At 36.7% G+C, this 14,213-nt stretch overlaps 1 protein-coding gene across 5 annotated transcripts in view; it reads left to right on the plus strand.

Moving 5' to 3' along the window:
- CDK14 (cyclin dependent kinase 14) overlaps positions 1–14,213 on the plus strand; it is a 3,129,234-nt gene that overhangs the window by 3,007,213 nt on the left and 107,808 nt on the right. The window lies entirely within an intron of this gene.

Raw genomic sequence — 14,213 nt, forward strand, 5'->3', positions numbered from 1 at the left:
ATGGTGCTCCATGTACTATAAAGATATAAGTAAAACACAATTAAAAAAATGTCCAAAGTGTAACAAAAAGAAACATATAATGAAACTATAAAGTAAAAAAAATGTGCAGACTGGATCACAGAAGGGTCAGAGAAAAAAATAATGAAAATAAATAAAGAAAGAAATAAAATCTCAGTGGCTCAATCAGTATGTCCAAGTAGTTTATTAAAACCACATTAAGCGCGTTTGTCCACAATAAATAACAAGAATTTCATCTGAACTCTGAGTAAGGTTTACTCGTGGCTTTGAAACGTTTAGTTTTCACCAGAGAAAGTGCAGTTTAGTTAGTTTTTATTAAGAAAATATACATTGTTAAATGGATAGGTTATCCTTCTTAAGACATCTACAAGATGTTTACGAAAATTGTTTTGAACGAGTTGCTATCAGTTTCAGAAAGAATTCCACCCAAATGTCAGTTGTGTCAGGTGCTAGGGATAAACATCACGGAAAGCACTGGGATTGAGAGATTACTTCTCATCTTAGAACGCAGCTGCTCCTGATTTTTTTTCTTCCTCTTCCTCTTCTTTTTTTTTTTGCATCTCTCTATTTATTCCAGGTTAACTATTTCTTAATTCATTCTTCAGATAAGAAGTTAAACCAAAATTCCATCTACCTGAGTTGGTGGTTGTACAAAAACAGAAAATAATTTCCTTAGGGCACCGACCCAATTTCTTCCATGTATTGTAAGTTACACCCAGAGTCTTGCCTGAAACTGGATTAGATAAGTACACGTAACCTGTTACCAGATAAGTAAATGAAATAAAAATATTTTGCTACAGTTCTGTGATATCTATCATTACATATCAGTTATGATCAGACTGCAACTTATAAAACTAGAATCTAGATACTGTAGCCTGGAGGTGTTGGAGAAGATTGTCCCCCCCGAGTCCTTGTTTATTCACTTTACTGGTTGGAGTGTTATAAATTAAGTACAAAATTAACTAATAAGAGGGAAGGCATGTTTAAATGTGGTTATTGTGCTCAGTGTCCCTACATAAAGAAAGCAATTGGATTTGAAGTTAGTAGTAAAATGTATAAAATAAAGAATTATTTTACTTGACTATCAGCACAAGTTATATATTTAGCATTATGTGATCAGTGCCCTGTGTTTTATGCAGGCAAGCAGACAATTAAAAACAAGAATCTACAAACATCTTGCAGATATAAAAAAATAAGAAAAATACTAACGCTTTATACAGGCATATTCAAATGCTTGCTGAGCGTAAATTTAAGTTTATGGCTATAGATCAAGTATCAGAGGGTATAAGAGTTGTTGTAATGGGTGAACATTTAAATAAAAGAGAATTGGCATGGCAATTAAGACTTCAATCTACAAGTGTACCAAGGTTGAATGACTCAGTATCGATGAATTCAATTCTCAGATTGAAATACTTGACTCAGTATCGATGAATTCAGTTCTCAGATTGAAATACTTCAATGGTTAAAAGTCCACACTTTCCTTTCTAATTGTTTTTAATGGTTTTAATTGAACTGGATTGTTTATTGGCCAGTAAGTAACATGTGATTTTAGCTTTTTGGTATTTAAATTTAAAGTATATCTGTGTTTGTTAGTTCTGAAGAAGTTCCACTAATTTAGAACAAAAGTACTTAACTTTTGTGAGTGTAATAAAGAGAAGTTTTTAACAGAAGAAATGTCCATGTCTCTGCGCCGTTCTAAGTATATCAGGTGTCATTTTATTATACACTCTGAGTCTTGCCTGAAACTGGATTGGATAAGTACACTTAACCTGTTACTAGATAAGTAAATGAAATAAAAATATTTTGTTACAGTTCTGTGATATCTGTCATTACATATCAGTTATGATCAGACTGCAACTTATAAAACTAGAATCTAGATACTGTAGCCTGGAGGTGTTGGAGAAGATCGTCTCCAGAGTTCTTGTTTATTCACCTTATATGTTAATGCATTTTTAGATACTTTGTTTCTAATTCAGCCTTGCCAAAGAAAATGGTTTCTTTGGGATGTTTCTTCAGTCCATGGGGTTTGCAGATGATTTGTGGATTGTGCCTTTTGGCACTTTCTTACTGCAGTATGAAACATTTATTACTTGCTGCCAGGCTCGTATATTAAATTAAGCGCACATAAATCCTTTTTGTCAGTATACTCTGTCTTATGTGCTATTCACAGACTGGAAGATAAAGATTCTTAATATACCTGTTCATACTGTATGTTGCTTAAATTTTTTTTTTAGCATAATTTTATTCATAACTACACTGCCAGTACTGAATTTGACAGGGGGCTTTAATAGCCTTTAAGCCTTACAAAAATGAATGGTGTCTTAGGGGTTGCTTTAGGAAAGAAAAACAGTTAAAGTCTTTCAGAAAGTAAAAAGTTTGCCTTGCAGGGCAGGGAGATAGCACTCTGCCTTAATAACGTGTATTGGATTCTAAGCAGTAAGATACGCTGTCTGGGTAATTAAGAAGAGTGCATGATATAACAAGTATTGTTTAAGTGGAATATTGTCACTGGATGTGCAGATAACATTTTATATTTTCTTTATCAGCTTTGTAACTTTTTTTAATTTTAAGATTGATGAGTTGCAGCTTTAAATAGTGTACAGGCTGTTTTTTATGTGTTAGAAATAGCACTATCTAATTATTTTATTTTGTTTTATTTGATTCTGGTCTACTGGGGAAGTCAGACATTGTTGTTAAGACTAGTGCATCTTAATGTAAGCTTTTCTTCAACTGATGGGATAGACAGGTACTTTCAACATGTCTACTGCTACTGCATACTGCTTGTAGTTTTGGTGGAATGTACTGCATTAACTATTTATTTGGTCTGGGAATTCAGTTTGTGCTTGTACCAGTGAGTTTCACAGGAGTTTCTTTTAACTCTTGCAAGAATCTTGAAGAATGTCTCAAGGGTTATAATTATATATAGTACATGTTATTCCACTGTGCTGACTTTTCATCAGAATGTTGCTAAGGTTCTATGGTTCTTGAGGCTGTGAGGCTATATGGTCTCACTGATATGTGTGTATATATATATATATATATATATATATATATATATATACATACACACACACACACACATATATATATATATATATATATATATATATATATATACATAGATAATGCTACCATGCAAGATAAACTGTTCCTACCTTTATAATAAACGGATTATATATTTTTCTTTATGTGATGTATACCTGTCCATCTCTCATACCAGCCTACTGCTTTCATTTATTTTTTTTCTTCTGTATTATTTTATATCTATATATATATTTATTTATTCATTGCATTTATGACTGGGGTAGTCTGACTATGCAAACAGATGTCTCTTTTCAGAGGAGGCCTGGGGAGAAAGGCTCCACTGTAATTGTAAATTACACAGTTAATGTACAGGTATTTAAAACAATACAGTACAAAAATATAAACATACAAATAATTTAATAAAGTATGTATAGCAGCAAAAAAAATACAGAAGTGATGTTTAGGTATAAAATATTATATATGTATCTTGGATTTAGTTAGGTCTACTTATTATAAGTCAAAGAGATTCTTTAACACAGCAGATGAAGCACAAATATTTCTATGTATAAATATTTTTGTTATGATAACAGCACATTTTCAACTACTTCTTCCATCATCAGATCTGTTCCATCCGTTACCTACAACATTGAAAATATCTAATAAAATTCTTTAAAAATATAAGAAACATAATCAGTTAGTGCTGAAAACCCACCTTCTTAGTTTTCTTCAAATGCGCACACTGTTAGAACATGTAATGCTACTTACACACTCTTTCCAGCTGTCTACAGTGTAATGCTGGGATTTTTCTATCAGATTGCCTTTGTCTTGCATGTTTAAATGAGTTATACAGGATGTTTGTTCTTTTAGGAAAAAAATAAGTATACTCTACAAACCAAAAAATTATGAACGTACCATCCCCCATAGGCAGTTACAAGTGATACAAATGGAAATCTGGAATGAGCAAGGACTGAACCAAGGAATGAATACTGACTTGGACATTTCCTGAGTCCAAAGCTAACTCTGAGGCCTGAACAAGCTGTTTCCACTTCTACTCCTGGGTATAAGGCAGGACATTGGTAGTGGAGTCGTACCACATTTCTTAACTCATAGGAACCTTACTAATAATGCCTAGACTCAGTATACTGCAAATAGAGTTGCTGTTGTTTCATTAGTATTGTATTAGTGAGTAAAGCCCAGTGTACATAAATGCTTCTTATGGTGACACACGAACTATGGATCTGGTTAAATCACTTTGAATCACCATGAAATGGTCATGAGAGTGAAACCAGTCTACAGTACTTACATACCTGTGTGTCTCTGCTTAAACCATAACACTGTGTAATTTTACAAAATCTTTGTTAGGATTATCTGCCTTCTCCTAAAAGAGAATACCACTCTACCAGCTTGGAGTCAATCATGTCAGAATGTCTTCTCAGTCAGCCCTGCTACCTGGGTGTCTAACCACTGTCTAAACCAGGCTTCCATTACAGGCTAATTGAGATTTGCCCTAAAATGCTCATGGGAAGCTGTTCATCTCAAAACACGATCTTCGTGTTATGAAAAGGTCATTTTAGTCACATGACCTAAATGAAGGAACATGCCAACATATGAATTTAGAAATACAGGGGATATTAGTAACAACCATGATGCCGTTTTTTATGAAACAGATTATTGCTGAGCTGAATACCTGCTGTTTTTCTCATGATGATGTGCCTACTAAGCCAGCTGAACTGGACCTTATAATTATTTATTACCATATAGATATATATATACACACATGTCACTAGTATCACCCTGCAGCTCCCCAGTCCCTCAGAGCTGAGCCGTAGATGAATAATTAACATTAGGTGATATAGTGAATTACATTCAAATCCTTTTAAACCAGTTCCTGTGTGCAGTGATGTACATTCTGTGTTTTGCATGATGAAATTATTTATGTTTCACCAAAAAATATTACTTTTTATTTTTGCAAAGTGAGTAGCTTAATGTGCTGTTTGCCCTTGTAGAGTTATGTCCTTATTTTTGCGTTTCATCTAAGTCAAGACTGAAATGGTTATGTAGGGACAATCTATCTAACCGATTAAAAAGGAAATTAAAAAAGAAAGAGGAAGCATTATTCTACTGACTCTGCATCCTGTGGATGTCCTCTGTCAGAATACACATTCATCCACTGCACTTGCCGTACTAATGCTTAACTCTTCTTCACTCAGTATATGTATTTATCTATTTTATTTATATATAAATATATATATATATATATATATATATATATATATATATATATATGTGTGTGTGTGTGTATATATATATATATATATATATATGTGTGTGTGTGTGTGTGTGTGTGTGTGTGTGTGTGTGTGTGTGTATGTATACACATACACACACATATATATATATATGTCTGTGTGTGTGTGTGTGTGTGTGTGTGTGTGTGTATCCATATATATATATATCTATATCTATATATATATATATATATATATATCTATATATCTATATATATATATATCTGTGGGTGAACTGAAATTAAACAGAACACCCAAAGACCGATGTTTACAAAGTCAACCACAGAAAGTCGATTTTCAAATGTCAACCTGATACTCTGCATATGCACTTCTAGGCATGCACAAATTGCTGCTCATCACATTTGTAGCAGTATGGTCCTCTATGTATGAGCAGCATTCTTAGTGCATACAAAACTTAAACTTAAAAAAATAAAATAATACATTGTTTTTGCAGGGGGCAAGCCCCCCACACCCTCTTCTAATTATATACACTATCTCCAAAATCGAACATTCTCTGAAAAAGGACATATTTCACTACACTGAGATATGCGTTATCTCACACACCTGTCAACCATCTCTGTAGTCGACCATATTTTGTCAGCTAAACAGATGCTGACCAATGATAGAGTTTATGTATTTCTGTGGCTTCATACAAATATGCATATATGGATTCACTTTATAAGCTTGAAATACTGAAATATCGAATTTCAGAATCTTGAGCTCATAAAGTGGAAAGCCAAAAACCGCAAAAGACCAGAAGCGCGAAATTGAAAATCCTGTATGTAGAAGATGTTGAATTAGTGGTTATAGTGTTGCGCTGTGTTCATGGATTCAGGTAACTGTTTTTGTTTAAGGGTTTTGGGCAGGGGCTGTGGTGTGTGTTAGTGTGTTTTGTTACAGTGATGTATGTGTGCGAGAGGAATGTTGCTTGTGTAGTGGTGTTTCATGTGTGTGCATGTAGTGTGACCTTGGAATTAGTATATTTAAGTGGGGGGGGGGGGTGCAGCTCGTGCATATAATAAGGGTAGGTGTGTGTGTTTGTTTAGTTGTGTGCGTGTGTGTTGTATTGCTTTTTTGAAAGTGTTAGGAGGTATGTGTGTATGTGTTATGTTGTGTGTGCTGTATGTTTGTACAGTTCTGTGGTTTCACGGTTTTGGGTTTCATGTTTGTCTGGTTTTGTTTATATGGATTTTCAACTTCATGGTCACGAGATACAGAAATTCGATATTTCAGTATTTCGAGATTATGAAGTGAATCCGCATATATATATATATATATATATATATATATATATATGTATATTTTATTTTTTTATTTTTTTTATTTTATTTAAATATCTAAAAAAAAAAAATATATATATATATGTATGTGTGTGTGTATCTATATATATATATATATATATATATATATATATATATATATATATATATATATGTAGGTTCATTTTATAATCCCAAAATCCTGAAATACTGAATTTCAGAATCTTGAGAACATAAAGCCAAAACCTTAAAATGACGAAACCCCAGAAGCACGAATTTCAAAATCGCAAATCCTACACTAACCATACACCACACACATACACACAAACACACAAACCGACACTACATACAAGCAGGGGGGGGCAAACCCCCATGCACTCCCCATCTGGGGGGCTGCACTGAGCCTCCCACACCCCCCTTACTTAAATATACTAACTCCAAGGTCGCACTACACAGACAAACACACGAAAACACCACCATACAAGCTACATTCCCCTCGCACATCACAGTAATAAAACTCACTGACACACACTAGAGCCCCTACCCTTACACATAAATACTTACCTATCCATTCACAAACTGCAACACCAGAAGCACTACTTCAACATCTCTGGACTTCAGGATTTTGAAATTCGCGCTTCTGAGGTTCCGGAATTTTGAGCTTTCGGCTTTATAATCTTGGGATTCTGAAATTCAATATTTCAGAATTTTGGGATTATAAAGTGTTCCTATATATATATATATATATATATATATATATATATTTTATATATATATATATATATATATATATATATATATATATATATATATACACACAAACACACACACATATATATATATATATATATATATATATATGTGTGTGTGTGTGTGTACATATGTATATATGGGTCTACTTCAGAAGATTGAAAAACCAAAAGACTGAAAATTCAAAACACTGAATGATGGAATTTGCCCCTTCTCCACTGTTGTGTGATCTTGGAGTTGGTATATGTAATTAGCAGGGGGCGTGCAGGGCACAGCCCCCCACATGAGAGGTGTAGGGGGGCTTGCCCCCTGCATTAATAAATATATATATATATATATATATATATATATATATATATATATATATATATGTGTATGTATAAGTAAATAGATACAGATATATATTTTGCATGTTTCAAGTGTTGGCATATCTACATAACCATGTGTAACATTGTTGGGGTGTAAACTGCAGCCATGTTTATCAATGTAGGTAACCATGTTCAACCCTGACTTGCACATTAATATTGTCCTTAATATTGCTAACCATTGCATCCTGTGACTTTGGTCTTCTCTCTCTAATTAATCTCCTGGGTATGAACTAAAGAAAAGGATATCAGTGGTAAGTCCGTTATCACCGCTTCATCTAAAAAGGTCTGTGTCTTCAGATCCCTCATCTATCTGGACATAATGTCAACCTTCTCCCTGTACTCAATGTGTTTTAGCCTCTTCTGTGGTAGTCTGTGTCAACCATTTTGAGCCATGAAAGATCAGACTTTTCTTGATTTCTTATTCCTTTCCAGAGCAAATGGTCCCTTAATACCCACTAAAAGGACTTAAATCACCATCAAAGGATTAATAAGACAGTCTGGTATAACAGTTTTATATCCTAAAGTATACCCCAACTGTAGAACAAATTTTCACTATATAATAACACTATATAGTAACAATGCAAGTGAACCCAGTAAGATACCGCGTACTAAAAAGTAAAATGAAATCAAAAACCACAAAGCACATCGGACAGTTCAGCATGCTTTGTGGTTTTTAAATTTTCACTATATGTCAAACATATGTCCTTATCACCTTCACAATAAACTTCAAAAACTGGAAGTATAGTCACTGATTATCCCATAATCTGCCTTGTGTTGTCCTCTTTGAAGCAGGAGGGAACTTTTGAATATAGGTTTATTAGGCTGGCTTGTAATGGTCTGCATTATTAATATATATAAACCTATAAACAAACTAAAAATAATCCAAAAATCTGACTTTGTGCTGCACTTACAAACTTCCTGTTCAAAGTGAGAATTAAGGAGGTGTAAAATGGAAACCTCCAGGACAAGTGAGGAAGACTATGACGGGTGACTTTGTTAAATGTAGGTAAGTACTGTTATCTTTAACTATAATTCCCTTGTTTACTCTGTCCTATGCACCACTTTGAAGAACAAAATATGTCTCCCTTCTAGAAGGATAGTTGTGTTAGGTAAAAGATGAGGGTGGATGATTGTATTAGGTCATTGATTTAGAATTAGGAATGGTAAAGTCATGGTCTCTGTAGCATAAGTGAGCACTAGAAGAAATATAATATAATATAATATAATATAATATAATATAATATAATATAATATAATTAAGTATATGTACCACGGTAGGGCTCTGATCAGCAACTGACCAACTTCATGTCTAACCCATGGCATTTAATTTAATGTAATGTCTGTTTTTTGGGGAAAACAATATTGAGGTATGCATTTATTTAGTTTCTTTTTAATTCTTGGTGATTAAGCATATTTTCAGGTGCATCCTGTTTGACTACAACAAATGACTAAGGAATATTCACAAGTGAGAAAGAACAGTGCCAAAACATCAGTGTATTAGCAGTAACAGCACAGAACCCCCCCCCCCACAAATGGACCACAAGAAAAGAAAAAAGGAAGACCAAAACTGGAAACAAAATGAAGATGCTAATGACAAGGTAGTTTTGTCCAGCTTTGATCCAGTAGGAGCACTAATAGAAGCCTACCTGCCTGTCCCAGCTTCTGGGCTACTGATCCATCCATTCATCCTCAACCCCTTTTCTCATTTTTGCTTATGGGGTTGGGGTGTCCCTTCAGCACTGACAACCATTTCAATCCAATGTTTACACCACTGGGTGGCTAGCCTTGCCACAGTAGTTCATTTCTACCACTCACTCACACACACACTCTCACCTACGATGAATTTAGAGTTTCCAATCCACCTACTGCATGTCTTTGGAATGTGGGAGGAAACCAGAGTACCCAGAGGAAACTAAAGTGACTAGAGAAGGACATGCAGACTCCACACAGAAGACATCCCAGCCAAGAATTGAGCCAGAGAACCTCTTGCTCTGACATAACAACTCTAACCTCTGCACTAGCACGGCCACCTACTGATAGCCACCATTAATGTTAGGAACTGTGCTCCAGTGCTGGAAACATGTTCAGAATTATGCTATTGAGGAAATAAATTAACTGGAACATGACAAAGCTTCTCTATTACCAGACAAGAAGAATAAGGTGTCATCATGTTTGTTTGTGTGTGTGTGTGTGTGTGTGTGTGTGTGTGTGTGTGTGTGTGTGTGAGCGATGGGGAGGAAGAGTTAAGACACAGATTCAGTGCAATGAAGAATGACAGACATGATCTGTACTGTTGTCTCTTATCAGTAATGTGCAAATAACAGGGTTTTGCATTTTAATAGGAGCGATTTGTATAAGCTGCAGGAGACTTGGAAGTGTAGGGCCTTTCTCCATATCAAACGAGTTAGGAGTGCAGAGCCTTTCCCCATATAAAACAGGTCTTTTTGATATTTCACAATGTGACTGTTTGCCATCAAGTGCTTGGATATTTTCTGATCATACTTATGAGAGTAAGTCAAAAGACACTCACTGTTTTGCTACTGATATATCTATTAAAAAACTGTATATTTATATATATATATATATATATATATATATATATATATATGCACATAGGCGTATGCATATGACAGCACCTTGTGTGGCAGTGGACTGACCAGCTATCAATGTCCATTTTTGTGTTTTGATGTTTTGATGTTGTTCTTGTGGACCATAGCTCGCTAGTTAGTCTGTTTGGTCTGGATGAGTGTCGTGGTGTCACGTTGCGTCTGCTTGCTGTAAGCCATTGTTGTTAAAACTAAGTTGACTAAGGAAGTTTATACCTTCAGTGGTGACTGGTGAGTGCCGAATGTGGGAGGCAGAATGGCAGTGACCAGACCTGTCTGCAGGGTGGATGTGGCCATTTGTGCCTTTAGGTAGTGCAAGTTGTTTGTATACAGTAGTGATTGTCCGACTTTTTGGTCTGCCAGGTTTGATTTTGTATCAGAATGGTCTGAAGTGTTGGAGGGGACAATCTAGACTTAAGATCTGCTAGAGTTGGAGAGGGAGATGGCGCTGATGTGGATGGACAGTATATGCTGGTGTTGAACATGAAGATGGCACTGATGTGGATGGACAGTATATGCTGGTGTTGGACATGGAGATGGCACTGATGTGGATGGACAGTATATGCTGGTGTTGGACATGGAGATGGCACTGATGTGGATGGACAGTATATGCTGGTGTTGGACATGGAGATGGAGCTGATGTGGATGGGCATTATATGCTGGTGTTGGACATGGAGATGGCACTGACGTGGATGGACAGTATATGCTGGTGTTGGACATGGAGATGGCGCTGATGTGGATGGACAGTATATGCTGGTGTTGGACATGGAGATGGCGCTGATGTGGATGGACATTATATGCTGGTGTTGGACATGGTGATGGCGCTGATGTGGATGGATAGTATATGCTGGTGTTGAACATGGAGATGGCACTGATGTGGATGGACAGTATATGCTGGTGTTGGACATGGAGATGGCGCTGATGTGGATGGACAGTATATGCTGGTGTTGGACATGGAGATGGCGCTGATGTGGATGGACAGTATATGCTGGTGTTGGACATGGAGATGGCGCTGATGTGGATGGACAGTATATGCTGGTGTTGGACATGGAGATGGCGATGATGTGGATGGACAGTATATGCTGGTGTTGGACATGGAGATGGCGCTGATGTGGATGGACAGTATATGCTGGTGTTGGACAGGGAGATGGCACTGATGTGGATGGACAGTATATGCTGGTGTTGGACATGGAGATGGCAGTGATGTGGATGGACAGTATATGCTGGTGATGGACATGGAGATGGCGCTGATGTGGATGAACAGTATATGCTGGTGTTGGACATGGAGATGGCACTGATGTGGATGGACAGTATATGCTGGTGTTGGACATGGAGATGGCGCTGATGTGGATGGACAGTGTATGCTGGTGTTGGACATGGAGATGGCGATGATGTGGATGGAGAGTATATGCTGGTGTTGGACATGGAGATGGCGCTGATGTGGATGGACAGTATATGCTGGTGTTGGACATGGAGGTGGCACTGATGTGGATGGACAGTATATACTGGTGTTGGATATGGAGATGGCGCTGATGTGGATGGACAGTATATGCTGGTGTTGGACATGGAGATGGCACTGATGTGGATGGACAGTATATGATGGTGTTGGACATGGAGATGGAGCTGATGTAGATGGACAGTATATGCTGGTGTTGGACATGGAGATGGCGCTGATGTTGATGGACAGTATATGCTGGTGTTGGACATGGAGAGATGGTGGTGATGTGGATGGACAGTATATGCTGGTGTTGGACATGGAGATGGTGATGTGGATGGACAGTATATGCTGGTGTTGGACATGGAGATGGCGGTGATGTGGATGGACAGTATATGCTGGTGTTGGACATGGAGATGGCGCTGATGTGGATGGACAGTATATGCTAGTGTTAAACATGGTGATGGCGCTGATGTGGATGGACAGTATATGCTGGTGTTGGACATGGCGATGGCACTGATATGGATGGACAGTATATGCTGGTGTTGGACATGGAGAGATGGTGGTGATGTGGATGGACAGTATATGCTGGTGTTGGACATGGAGATGGTGGTGATGTGGATGGACAGTATATGCTGGTGTTGGACATGGAGATGGCGGTGATGAGGATAAGCTGGATTGAGGAGATCATGGTTTGTTGGAGCTTTGTGCCTTCTGTGTTTTTCTGAGCCTTCATTGTATCTGTTGTCACTGATGTGTGTATGGGCTTTTGTTTCTGTCTGCTGTGCTTTTGTTTTTTTTTTTGTCTGTATAGGAGTTAAGGAGGAATGAAATTTTATTCAGCTGTGCATTTGGTGTATGGCCTCAATGATAACAAAGTTATTTTTGACTTTCAACTTTGATTTTTCAGGTATATATATATATATATATATATATATATATATATATTTTTTTTTTTTTTTCCTTGGGTGTATGTATATGGGAGCCTTAATTTTCCTTGCTAAGCAGAATCAGTGGAACACGTATCCTCAACAGAACATTATCAAATCACAGAAACATCAATCTGTAAAAGATCAAGAACAGGGAAAAAACAGTGGTTTGGGGAGGCAAATACTCCTGGACCCCTCGATGTGGAGGGTCTGTGCCCCAAAACCTCTGCATTCAATAAAAATAGACATCAATGAAAACACACTGAAGGTAAATATATATATATATATATATATATATATATATATATATATATATATATATATATATATATACATTATATATATATATATATATATATATATATATATATATAGGCCTGTGTATCTAACATGTTGTTATACTATTGTGGAAATGGTATTTCATGGCTTTATAGTTTAGTGAGCCAGTCTTCAGGCCATTTGGCTGTTGAGAAGACATACTAACCAAAACTTTTGTTTAATAGATTTTTATATTGAGTTAGGCTTTCAGATACTATATGTCAAGGTTTTCTGTTATAGAGGTGTGGAAAAGGTTGAATAATATTCCAATCATGTTTATTTGTCTTGTTCCTAGTCATTATGAAGGTCAGGTTTTTACGCCCATGTGTCTTAGAATTAATATATATTTGAAGGTCAAAACAAGTCCTCAGTGATTCAATATAAATTTATGTATGTATATTGAATAGTGCTTATATTAACTTACCTAGACCATATCTGTACTGACCAATAAGCAGGTTAAGTCCTAATTTCAGACAGTATTCTAAATGCATAATGTTGGAAATAAGATAATTTTGGGTGTACTAACTGCCTCTGAGGTTCTACTTTGAGCATGGAATTATTTACAGACTAACATTGTACTTCATAATTGCTCTAATAAATATCTGTTGATAATAATTCGCAGCACACTTCATCTCTGCCACTTGGTCTAAATGGCAAGTGCCCAAACCCCTCACTAGCCAGATCCTGCTTATTTACCTAGCCCTTCTGAAACCCGATCCTACTGAAATACATAGCCCTACCAGAGCCCTAACTCTGACCCTAAAACTCCCATCTGGTCTCTAACCCTACCTGTGGCATTCCCCTCCTGCTCTCTAAACCTGAAGTACCTGATCATATCCTAAACCTAGCTCTCCACTCCAGCACCTTAACCCTAAACTCTTCTCCTGCTCCATAAACCTGACATGCCCATCCCACCCCTTAACCCTAAATTTCAATTCACCTCCATAAACCTCCCCTCCTGCTCCCTAATCCTGAAGTCCATGATTGCTTCCTACCTTTAAATTTCCCTTCTCTTCCATAACCTTAAACTACATTTCCAAGCCGTTACCCTAAACCTCCCATTCCCTAAACCTAAATCCCTCAGGTAACCTAACTTGCACTCCTGCTGCCATTCCCTGCCACCACTCCCTTCCCACTGCTTCCACATTTACCTTGCATGAGCTCACTACTGTGTATGGGCAGGTATGGCAGCTCCAATCTATCCACACAATTTCCACA

This window comes from Protopterus annectens, chromosome 3.part1, assembly GCF_019279795.1.
Source record: "Protopterus annectens isolate FY-2018-M chromosome 3.part1, PAN1.0, whole genome shotgun sequence".
NCBI classification, from domain to species: Eukaryota; Metazoa; Chordata; order Ceratodontiformes; family Protopteridae; genus Protopterus; species Protopterus annectens.